This window comes from Camelus ferus, chromosome 7 (assembly GCF_009834535.1).
Source record: "Camelus ferus isolate YT-003-E chromosome 7, BCGSAC_Cfer_1.0, whole genome shotgun sequence".
In the NCBI taxonomy this organism is placed as follows: Eukaryota; Metazoa; Chordata; class Mammalia; order Artiodactyla; family Camelidae; genus Camelus; species Camelus ferus.
In genome coordinates, this window is record NC_045702.1 from 39,398,740 (window position 1) to 39,411,501 (window position 12,762).

Below are 12,762 nucleotides of genomic sequence, written 5' to 3' on the forward strand. Positions count from 1 at the left end.
TAATATTTCCTGGAGCAGACCAGGTAGAACACTTTCATCTCAAGGCATAGCAGGAGAAATGCAAGGTCCTTCTAAGAGGAGTTTGGATCCCTGAAGGCTAGAATATTTTTTTAAATGAGACTTCTAAGAGGAAAGAGGTTTTGGGAGTGGTAAACAGGGTTGGTGGGCTTTGAATTGTTTGTGGAGTCACACCTCTGGTACTGAAGACTAGATTAGTAAAACAAGAACAGATGTTTTTAAGCTGTTCCTCAAAGAATTAGATGACAACCTAAATGGTATCAAAAGACTGATAGACCCATCCACTTTTTTGGAATGTTTTTCTTTCTCTCCTTTAGTTTGGGGGAAGGTCCTTCAAAAAAAAATTCCTGTGAGGCTCTGAATATCAGCTATGATCAGTTTGGTCATCTTGATAATCCATTTACAAACACTTCTGAGGATTCTCCCTGGGTTTAAGAAATTCTTTAACTGTGGCCCTCAGTTTGGCCTTTGATCTGAAGAGGCTTGTCTACAGCCTCAGGTGGTCCCTTTTCTAAAGGTGACATTCATAGTCATCAGAGTGGAAAGGCAATTCAGGCAGGATCACTAGAATGAGTACTCAGATAAAGGAGGATGGAGGGGAGCAGTAGATACATCCGTTTTATAGTCTTTCGTTTTAGGTATCTTTTATATCAACCTTTCATTAGCCTTCTACAGCAAATCCTTCAATGAGGCTATTTTGGAATTTTGAGGCCTTTTGGGGCTTTTGCGTACCAATTAAAATAGGTAAAATTGTTTCAGATGAGTGCTTTCTAAAATTTTAACAATTTTGAAGTCTTTCCAATGCAAAGGATGCATGGAGCTAGCCCTACAAATATTTTCTCCCAGTGATGTAATTTTAGACAAGAAAAACCTCTTACCAGTCTTGTTTCCAGCAGACACTGCAGGCAGGGATCCAGGAGACTGACATGGCGAGAATTCTTACCTTCTGCCAGCTTTCTCTAAATGTGCGGGCAAAAAAATCAGTTTTGGAGTGCCAAGTGAACCCCATTTTGGCCAAATGAGGGCAAGATTTCCTTTACTTCCCCATTGAGTAAGTACTTGGAAGATCAGTTTCCTAAGTGTTACTCGTGAACCCAGCTGGGATTCCCATAGGTGGCTGTCTGCCAGGGAGCTGTTTTGTTTGGCTTTGGAGGCACAGTTTCCCATGACTAATTTGGTAGTCTAATTCAGATACCAGATAGGGTCTGGACAACTTTCTGAGGACAGTGCAGTGGATCGGATGTGTGCTGCTTCTGAGTCTAGCTCCCCAAGGAGTTACCTTTGAGTTGGTTCGACTCTTAGTATTTCGGTGTCTCCCTCTGAGAGTCTGAAACTGCCATGGAGCTCTGAGCCAAGATGATCAGTCTCTGTTCCGCTCCCCAGAAGAACAGTATTTATTCAATGCTTGTAGTGGGGTTCCCTGTAGGACCACTGAACATCTTGACTGGTTGTCAGACACTTTTGCTAGGGTCTCAGTCACCGGAGGACACCCTGTGGCCAGAAGGAGCAAATACCCCTTGTTCTTGGGAGCTGAATAATTTTCTCTCATTTCACTAGCAAAAGCTTTGTTCAGACCATATAGCAACCCCTTTTCCAATTTAAGCCAGATTTAACAAAAGCCAGCCGTTTAGTTTCCTTGGGCCTCCCTTGCAGGTCCTCCTAGTTCCTTGCCTAAGAAATGCACTGGTGCCCCTTAAGACTCCAAGTCGTAAGTAAAAACAGCTCAAATAAAATTTTAGGATCATTACTTAAAAACAATGAGATCTGGATATCAAGAGAACTCAGTGGAACACCTGAGTAGTATGGAGAAGCCAGCAGGACTCAAAGGGCCATGCTGTCACTGACCACCAGTTCGGGGTAGACTCCAGGTGTCCTCTGGTCAGTGTTGATGATATCCTGCTGACTATACCCTGAAAATGCCAACCAAAAAAGCATCAATAGTCGATCTGAGAAAAAAATGGACCATTTAATTCAAGCCAACCTGAGGATTATAACCCAGGAGACAGTCTTTCAAAAAGTTTTGAGGACTGTGCCACCCATTACAAGTCAAAGCACACTTGTAAACGCTTTTGAGATAAAGGATTATATATCAGATGACGTGCTGACAGTTTACACAGTCCAGATCGGCAGGCACAAAGCAAGTAGTGGATCGTCATGACCCCTTACAAGACTAAGAAGGACTCTTATCTTTTTAAAAATATTTTTTTTCATGATTTAAGCAAGATTTTTTTATTAGTGAACTTAAAAAAAATAATGAAAGATAGTACATTCCCGAGAATTGGGAGTGGGCCAGTCCAAGGAGGAAAAATGGCTTATCTTTTTTTTTGCTTTTTTTTTAAATTGAAGCACAGTCAGTTACAATGTGTCAATTTCTGGTGTACAGGACTATGTCCCAGTCATGCATATATATACATACATTTGTTTTCATATTCTTTTCCATTAAATTTATTTATTATATAAATTTATTATCATTTATTACAAAATATTGAACATAGTTCCCTGTGCTATACAGAAGAAACTTTTTAAAAACTTATTTTTATATATAGTGGCTAACATTTGTAAGTCTCAAACTCCCAAATTTATCCCTTTCCACCCCCTTTCCCCGGTAGCCAGAAGATTATTTAATATGTCTGCAAGTCTGTTTCTGTTTTGTAGATGAGTTCATAGTGTCTTTTTTTTTTCTTTCTTTTCTTTTTTTTAGATTTCACATATGAGTAATATCATATGGTATCTTTCTTTCTGTTTCCAGCTTACTTCAATTAGAATAACAATCTCCAGGTCCATCCATGTTGTGGCAAATGGCATTATTTTATTCTTTTTTATGCCTGAATAGTATTCCATTGTATAAATATACCACAACTAGGACTCTTATCTTTTAAGGAGGTCTGGTTATGGTTAATGCACATGCACAATGCACACTAAAGGGGAGGGAGAAGGCCCAGATGGGCAGAGAATTTTATGTTCACAACATTCTTGTCATAAAATACACATTTTATTTCATCACCCCTTTTGATCTTTGGCTTTACTCCTTTTGGGCCCCTGTGAGAATACCTTTGTCTCCAAACGTCTCTTCACTTGGTTTACTTCTACTCAGACTTGAGTTAGGTTCAAGTGTCATTTCCTTTTGGAAGTCCTGCAAGGTCTCCGAGCCCTCTACCACTGCTCAATACTTATATGTGACAGGTCATGGAGACTTCAAAGTGCTTTTCCATTATACTGTCTTGAATGGCTGCTCCCTTCTTTAAACAAAAACAAAAACAAAAACAAAAACAAAAACAAAAAAACAGCCTCAAACATGCTATGCAAAGTCCTGCTTTCAAGGGAGACAAATTCTGTTGCACTGCTGGATGAGGAACTAGTCTGGGCTGTTACTGGCACCACCATCCTCTGAATATCTTTTTTTTTTTTTCTCAAAGCTATAAACTGTTGTTAGAGATTTTCAAGAATATTGTTCCTGAGTTTTTTTGTGAGCCATGCATTTTTTATTATAAATGAATTAATGATTTAATTGATAAAAATGTAGAAAGGAGTGAACAAAAAGAAACCCAAATACAGACCAATGGTGAAGACGGGTGGCGTAACTGTCGTGTTTAATGAAAATACATGCTTGAAATGCTGAGGTCCAACATGGAACATAATTAGTCTGTTTCCTTAATAGAAACTGTTTCTACAGAGAGAGGTTAGGAATATACACAGATCATATTCTTGTATTGATTTTATAGATGTAGGTTTGTTATTATTAATTGAGTAATAATAGAACCATTAAACAAATACAAATAAATATATAAGGAACAGAGTGAAGCTTTGGTCAACTATGAACACATGTGGTGAGGCAAAATATATTGTGATAAACATTGAAAACAGTGATGCCCATTAAGAAATAAATGCATGGTGCGGAGGGGTGAGGGAGGGATAAATTAGGAGTTTAGGATTGACAGACACAAACTACTATGTACAGAACAGATAAAAAACAGATTCCTACTGTATAGCACAGGGAACTATATTCACTGGCTTGTAATAACTTGTAATGAAAAGGAAGATGAGGAGGGAGGGTATAGCTCAGTGGTAGAGCACATGCCTAGCATGTCTGAGGTACTGAGTTCAATCAAATAAATAAATAAACCTAAACACCTCCCCCCTGCAAAAAAATAAAAATAATATGTGTATATGTGTATAACTGAATCACCATGCTGTACGCCAGAATCTAATACAACATTGTAAATCAACTATACTTGAATTTTAAAAAAATTTTAAAAAGAGATAAATGGATAAAAGTCTCACCTCTTTGAAGAAGGTCTTAAAGATTCTGATAAAAAAGATTCAGTTTTATTGATATGGATCAGTTTCAAGATTGAGTTTTACCTTTTGAGAGAGTAAACATTATACATATTAAATAAAAGAAAACAAAAAAGATAAAAAAGAAAACAAAAAAGATAATAAAAGATTAAAATTATACATATTAAGAAAAGATAATCCATACCTAAATACTAAGTCAATGAAATACATAAAGCAAGGATTAATGGCAATTAGGTGACTGAATATCTCAAGAATGTGGCTGGAGAGTCAACTGACCCTTAAAGCAGTGATGAAATTAGACTCTGGCTGTTAACAGGCAGAAGCTCCGGGAGCCCTGGCTTGGTCCTAGTGTCCTGTGAGTCCCACTCTGACATCTGCTAAGTGGTGGAGCTGGCACTTGAGCTCAGTTCAGCCTCCTGCCCAAATCCTTGCTCTGTCTGCTCCAGTCACAGGAGAGTGAGGGCATTTCACATGGCGCTGGGGCAGAGAATGGCTGGAAAACAGACTGAATCTCCTGTATCCAAGGTTAGCCCTGATTTAATCTTCGGTTGTTATTAAACATTTCATTGTTGAATCTAAGGAAAAAAAATGTATGACATCAGCTGGCCATCGGAGGGCACTGTGGAACAGGCCACTAGTTGCTGAAGCCAAGGGTTTTTAGTTTTCTCCAGATCTGCATTCCAAATCAGATTCTTGTCTTCCACTCTGCTGTACTTACCTAGGGGTCACAACACAAGGGCAGGTAAAGGGTTGAATCTAGACTATTTTACACTTATTTTTGAAAAGCAATAATCCTTTCCTTCCTGTTTTCTACATGAGGTATGTGTATGTATGTATGTATATATGTATGTGTGTGTATGTGTGTGTGTATAATTGTAAAAAGCTGTAAGTATATAATACTGTGGATAAAAACTTGGGCTCTAGAATCAGACTCACCTGGACTCTGATCCCGATCAGTCATTTATTAGTTGTGTGAATTTAGGTGGCTACTTAATATCCCTGGTTTCAATTCCCTCCCAAATTTGTAAATTGGGAAAAAATAACCACCTCTCGGGGTTGTAAAAACTAAGCCAGTGTATGTAAAGAATGCAGTATAGTTTTCAATCATTTGGTGAGTGCTCAATAAACTGGTGTTATTATTACTACTGTTTAATGAGCCTCCCAATCAACTTATTTTTGTGGCTTTTCTGTCACAGCAATTCCATTTCAACAATTCAAGTTAACTTCCACTTAGTCTAAAACCTTTCCCCCAAGAATTGAGCTAAGGGAGATCATGTAAGAATCATGCACAAATGCACAAGAGTCTGGCAGTGAGATGGGAATGAAGTGGCAGAGTGTGTGAGGGACACTGCCCAGAAGCAAGAAGGAGTGTCTGGCAGTTGTGGGGCCGCTGCCCCCTACCTGGCCATCTGCATGTGAGAAATAAACGATCTTCTTAACCCACTTGGTTAAGCTTGACTGCTACAGGCACAAATGTGAAACACAGCATCCTAGTGAACTAGATTAGACCACACAGAGGACTCCTCTCGCCCAGACTAGAGGCTGACTTGCTCTTAGATTCAGAACAGGTTGAAGACAAGCCAGGATTTTCCCAAGCAAAAATGGCAACAGCCTTGCCCAGGGATTTCCTGCTCTTAGTGCCCTCAGCGCCTGGTTCTCAGAAGGCTGGGCAAGACTGCATGGATGAAACGAATCCAAGGATCATCTGGCATTAATTTTATCAGCTCATTTACATTTCTTTTTCCAGCAAGCCTTTTAAAGAACCGTTTCATTATGAAAACGTTCAAACATTGACAGCATCTCCATGTTCAGATTCAACGATTATCACCATCATGCCATATCTGCTTCATCTTTCACCCTCCTTCCTTCCTCCTTCTTTTTCTCTGCCCTTCCTCTCTTTCTCTTTTGGCTGTAGTCTTTTAAACCAAATCTCTATGCCAGACACAATGCCAGCACTTGACCCCTGTTGTCTAATTTACTACAAAAAATGCAAATCCTCCATCGCTGGAGGTTCTTGGAGGGGAATACACCTTGCTCATATGCATATCCTTAATGCTTTTCACAGGGCTGCCAGTAGTGTAGACACCCATTAAACGCCTGTGAATGAATGGAATTGTTGCCCCAGTGGTGAAACATGAGACCAAGGTGATGGTTGCTAAGAGCTTCTTGGGTGGGGCAAAGGATTTTATTTGGGATCCAGTCTCCTCCAGGGGATGAAAGAATAATCCCAGCTCATGTTGCCCTGGAGAGGGAAAAAGGAGTCCCTTTCAGAGACTCACTGGGGAAATCATCTGCTGGGGACCTTGCTAAAATTATCCACTCCTTTGGTGCGACACAGTCCCCACGCTGGAAAACACTGCCACATACGTCACCATGGACTCTTTAAAGCTTGCTCCTCCTGCAGGCAAAGTCTCTCCACTTCAACAGGTACTGAATTCCTTTAATCCCTAGCTCTGGAATGTGTTCCCATGGAGAGAGGTAACATGAGTAGGTTTCTGCACTGGCTTGTTCTTCATCAGTCTTTCCTCATATAAACCCAAAGCAGCACGATGTTCAAAGGACTTTGTGTTAAGTGGATGTGTTTTAAGGAGTGGTTTCCATGTAGTCAGGGTTTGGGTGCTATTTTAGTCTTAGTAAAAGATATCTTGGCAAACAGTCAGGTTTTTTTCATCCTTTTTCTGGGAGGACTGGGGCTTTCTGAAGTTCCCAAGAATTTAAATTTGGGTCTTTTGATCTAAGGGAAATGTTCTGAGAGGTGAAGAGGCACTGGACTCTCTTCATGTGTCAGGAGAGAAGACTGTGAGGTTTTGGAGTTAACCGCGTTTGGTTTGAGTCTTGGCTATGTCAATTCCTAGACATTAGAGATGGATGAGTTGCTTCCCTTTCCAGGTCTGTTTCCATGTATATGTATGTGTATGTGTATGTGTACGCGTGTGTGTTTAGAGAATTGGGAGGACATTCTGTACGTCACAGGACAGTGTTGCATCGTCATGAGACAGTGTATGTACAGAACTTGGCCTTTAGTAGGTATTCAGCACAAGTTGAGTCTTGTCCTTTCCAGAACCACTGCTGGGAGCTGGCCCAGGGCACAGTGTGGCCCAGACCACTCCTCCCCTGTTGCTGATTGAATCTAGATGAAATCTAGTTAGAATGGCCACCAGGAACATCTGAGAGGGGAGATTGTGGTTCAGGTGTGGAAGCTGAGGGGTCTGCCTGCAGAGTGGGTTCTGAGAACTGCAGTGGGTGCTGTCAGCACCCCCTGTAATACTCCCCTGGTCACTTGTAACTCGGGCAAAGTTTTCCACATTACATCAATGACCTCCTGCCTTAAGCACATGGTTCTTTCTGCTTAGAGGTTTCCTCTGGCCTGGAAAGCATGCTGTGTTCTTCCTCAGGGCTTTGTTGTGTGTAGACGTGAGGCTGGCACCTGCAGTGGCTGTCTCCTTGCCAGTCTGAGGATGAAGCCAAGACATGGCAGAGGTCCAAGAAATGGAGAAAGAACCACCCTACTTCTAGTCTTCCAGTTTAGTGGACCAGTGCATCTCCTTATAATAATTTAAGCTAATTTGGGTTGGAACATTCTATTTTATTGTTGTCATTTTGCTGCTGAAAGAATGCTAATCAATACAGAACTCTCAACCAATGAACCACAGGAATAAGCTTGTTCAGATCGAGTCTTCTGTATCCAGAATCTGTCGCTCCTCTTCCATTTATCCCATGTTTTTCTCTTTCTATTGGGATTAATCCCAGTAGATGGTATGCTCATATCACGGCCTCTGACTCTACTTTTGCAAGTGTTTGCAAAAAATTCATGTTACTCTGATTTTCATCAATTGATTTCAATTAAGGCTTGTTTCCTCCAATACATGTTGCAAAATGCTGAGGTTCTGTTTTTGCTTTTCTGGGAGTGACTCTTATGTTGTTGCTGGGCTAAGAAGCACTCTCTCCATCTGATGCTTTGTCTGCTGCCTGTTTTCAACCTCATAAACTTTCTCTGCTTTGTTGTAGTCTCTGTAGCAAGAAGAGACGCTTTCTGATGGGGGTCTTGGCTGAGCACAGAATGACTTCCCCACCCCCACCGCATTACACTTTGACATTTCCTATAATGTAGTCTACATCCTTTCTGGCAGGGGTAGCACATGGAGGTACCTGCACTCAAGGGCTTTTAGTACATGAGCTAAATAAACACACAAGCATTTTTTGTTTTAAAGGTTTTCCTGCTAATCATAGGGAAGAAGCAGCCTAAGTAAGATACGTGAGGGAATTACAATGGCTCAAGAAATCTCAAAAAGTTCTAAGAGTAGTGATTTTATACTCCATACTAAAATATTTGCGGGTCACTTTCTTTTTTGTTGTAGTCGTTTTCTTTGCTCACATGGCAAGAGAATGAATGAGAAAGAGGTGAAACAACATGTGGCAGAAATAAGACTACCCTTCCAGAGCCTGGCTCCCTGCCTCAGGCCAGCCCCCCATCCACCTCCCCACCCCATCCTCCTCCTCCTCCTCTTTCATCATCAGGAGCAGCTCTTCCCTGCTCCACCTTGAGCATCCTCTGGCTCCACCATGCCCCAGCCATGCCCAGTGTGGTGCTGTTCTGTGGCAGCTCACGCCAAGGCCTGTCCCGGAAAGTGGAGGACAGACTGGGGCTGGAGCTAGACAAGGTGGTCAGTAAGAAGTTCAGCAACCAGGAAGTCAGCACAGAAACTGGTGAAAGTGTGAGAGGCCAGGCTTTCTATTATCATTCAGAGTAGCTGTGGAAAAATTAATGACACCTGTGGAACTTATGATCAACGGTACAAAGCCAAATGGTCCTCTAGAGTGAAGGTGGTACTCCCGTATTTTCCATGATGCCCGACAAGATAAAAAGGACAAGAGTCATGCATCAGTTTCTGAAAAACGTGTAGCCAATCTGCTTACAGCAGTTGGGGCAGATCTCATCACTACCACGGACCTGCAGGCTGCTCAGAGCCAGGGCTTCTTCGATATCCCTGTGGATAACTTACATGCAGAACTAAGGGAATACTGCAGACTGGAGGAACGGTGTTGTGGTTTCCCATTCATGGACAGACTGAATGTGGAGTTTGCCTTGCTTCATCCAGAGAGAAGGAGAGCCATAGGGATGGATAAGATGATTCTGGCTGGCGATGTTCAAGGTCAGGTGGACATCCTTGTGGACGTCATGTATGTAGCGCAAAATTCTGTGCTGCAGTCAAGCTACTCTATGCTGGAACCACTGGTGTTTATGCCATTTTGACTCATGGAATCGTCTGTGGGCCAGCTCTTCCCAGAATTAATAATGCTGCCTCTGAGGCTGTTGATGTCACAGACACCATTCTCAAGAAGACAAGATGAAACACTGCTCTAAGATTCCAGTTATTCACATGTCAGTGATTTTTGGCTGAGATAATCCAAAAGGCAACGGCAAGTCTGTCTCTTACTTGTTTAGCCATGGCCCTCTGTAGCTCCCAAATGCTATGCTTTCAAATATTATACTTTGAACTAAAATTTTTTTTGAGTTTAGAACTCAATAAAAAAGTAGAATGATGAATATTAAAGCATCAGATCTCTGTTTTAAACCTTGGAACATATCTTTATGGTCATAGGAGACAACGGACAGGGATAGAGCACGGTTTGTTTTGTTTCTAATTGAACTTGTCTTGAATAAGAAATGTCTGTGTTATTTTGCTTTGTTGTGACAGGTAACATTTACCTTTGTTCTTATGGTACTTTGAGGCCACAATCATGTAATGTAATTGTAGATAGTTATATAATTTCTTTATATAATATAATCCTCTTGTGGAAATTCATTGTTTACATATTTCTGAGGTTGCCAAAGCACTTTGTGTACTATTTTACATGTAATAATAATATTATGAACATTTGAGTAATTTAGCCCTTTTCTTCTGAACGAGCATTAGAAAATCATGAAATACCTCGAATGTTGCCTTTCAGGGTCAAATAAACCAGTTTAGCTATTGTGCTTAGTTTGAACTGAACTTCATTTATCTAAAAATGGCTAATCACCCATTTATTTTCTCATATAAGTTAGACAAATCAGGGACAATGTAATTATAAGTAAATGCAGTTTTATGAGTTGCCTCTAATCTAACCAGGAAATCGCCATAACTTTTAAACTACAGCTTCTTAAAATATGCAGTAACTACTCACATTTACTTGAATTTCTAAATCTTAAAGTTCCAAAGTTGTATACAGCAATAGAGCTATTCTCCTTAAAACTTACCAACAAATTGATGAGCAAATTCTGACTGTCAGTGAGTTGCAAATTGATGTTGGCAAATGCACAGTATTTCCTAGTTTTTTGAGATGCATTTTTAATTTACATTGTATTTTTACCTTCTACCCCTCAGTTTTTCCTCTATAATTTTATGTTGTGGATTTCCTTCAAAAGAAAGACTACCAAATCCATTAGAATTTATCCAGTCGAATACTTTATTTTGCTTTTTGGTATAAAATAGATGACTTTGTTATGAGAGACTCCAAATGCATTTAAAACACTTCCCCTTTTCTTTGTTTCTTTCTGTATTTGTTTATTTCATTCATACTAAATATGCTTTTCCTTTTTAAATTCTGAAATAGCACGTCTCTTAGGAAAATGATTGTCTTAACTACCAGATTTTATCTGAAAACTACGAGCTGGAGAATGTCAAGAAAAAAGTACTAATAAGTAAACCTTAATTGTTTTATTAGGATGATCTTCAAGAATTGCCAAAAGTAAAAGTGATTGTGAGGAAAACCTCACCGAGGATTTTGTTATTCATTAGCTGGTCATTTACATTTTCCTAAGTGAGATGCCATACAGCCTACACAGCTGAAGAGAGGGCTGAACTTTCTAAACAGATTGGCTGGACATCCAACCTGAATAATTCAGATCAAAAAGGGAGGAAGGGATTTGCCCAAGTAGACAAAGCCTAGGAATCTTCATTTGCCAAATCTTATTTTTAAAAATACATTTTTATTGAAGTATAGTCAGTTTACAATGTTGTGTCAATTTCTGGTGTACAGCATAATATTTCGGTCATACATGAACATATATATATTCGTTTTCATATTCTTTTTCACCATAAGTTACTACAAGGTATTGAACATAGTTCCCTCTGCTATGCACTATGAACTTGTTGCGAGTTATATAATATTTATTTTTGAGAAGTATATGAATTCTGCACTTGAATTTCTTTTCTTGAAGAAATGAAAGGGTGGTTTTTGACCTGTTTATGAAGACATCTTGACATGCAAATACAGACAGGTTGATGTGGCTAAAACCAATTCATTTAGAGATAAATGTTTTGCTTTGAGATGTTGAGAGTCTAAGAATAAACTGAACTAGTTTTAAATAATGATCCTCAGGAGGGGCAGGTGCATACGATGAAGGACACAACCTGTGGATTTTGTGCCTTTTGCAAGGTTGAAATCATGGCAAAAACTGACTCCCAATTCCATTTCATTGGTGACAGAAAATACTTCAGCTTTTATTAAACTCTCACAGGTAGAAAGAAATGTGTACTGGCTACATATGGAGGCCTTGCTTTGATGATCATATCCTTCAAATTAAGGTTTAAAAAAACTCCAATTGTGGAAGCAACATAAACAGATTCTAAATTGTACCCCATCTAAGTTCCTATGCCTAGAGAAGCTAATGTCAACTCGTCATTTTATGAGCAAATCCTCAGATTTGGGAAAATTCACAGAGACAGAAAACAGGTTAGAGGTTATCAGGGATGGGAGTAGAGGAGAATGGGGAGTGACTACTTAATGGGTAGAAGGTGTTTTAATAAGTTGATGAAAATGTTTTGAAACTAAAGACAGCTAGTGGTTATACAACGTTGTGAATATACTAAACCCGACTGAACTGTGTACTTTAAAATGGTCAATTGTATGTTATGTGAATTTCACATTAATTTGAAAAAACAGAAGGGAAGTTTTGAAAACATTTGAGCCTCTATTTTTCCCAGCCCCATATTTTGATTTGCCTCCTGGGAAGCACATTGACGTGCAGCTCACATTATAAGGGCTGTGGGGTGACTACCTGGCTTAGGGTGACTCATCATCATTTGTTAAGCCACCTGGGAGCTTGAGAGCAGTGCGTTTGGGGCAATTTGCTGATTCCTTTAGGCAGCCTTAATGCTGAGTCCCGTGGGCAGCAAGAACTAGCATGTGATTAGAGCAGAAGCAATTATTCTTAGAAAAGCATCATTAATTTCAAAAGCTCTCGTCCTGAGCTACGTGGCTAAATGAAGGCATTAGGATGCTATCTAGAGGAGAGAAAGTGAAGCTGTTTCCCCCTCTTCAGGAGAGAAGGGAAACCTAAAGTTATCTGTTCCTGCTTGGATTGTTATTGTGTGAGGATGCAACGCTTGGAGCTTTGGCAGCCATCTTGTGATCCCAAGAAGATGGCCAACACAAGTGCAGAGAAGCTGAACAACCTTGGAA

General features: G+C 39.9%; 1 non-coding gene and 2 pseudogenes across 1 annotated transcript; all 3 read left to right on the forward strand.

Annotated features, from left to right (window-relative positions):
- The first annotated feature begins 3,570 nt into the window (after positions 1 to 3,570).
- LOC116665162 lies at positions 3,571 to 3,644 on the forward strand. Its single transcript, XR_004321720.1, has one exon. It is a non-coding gene; the product is annotated as a small nucleolar RNA SNORD113/SNORD114 family (small nucleolar RNA).
- A 1,755-nt stretch (positions 3,645 to 5,399) lies between these two features.
- Positions 5,400 to 9,866, forward strand: LOC116664896 (annotated as a pseudogene).
- Positions 9,867 to 11,517: 1,651 nt separating this feature from the next.
- LOC116665103 lies at positions 11,518 to 11,971 on the forward strand (annotated as a pseudogene).
- Positions 11,972 to 12,762: the final 791 nt, after the last annotated feature.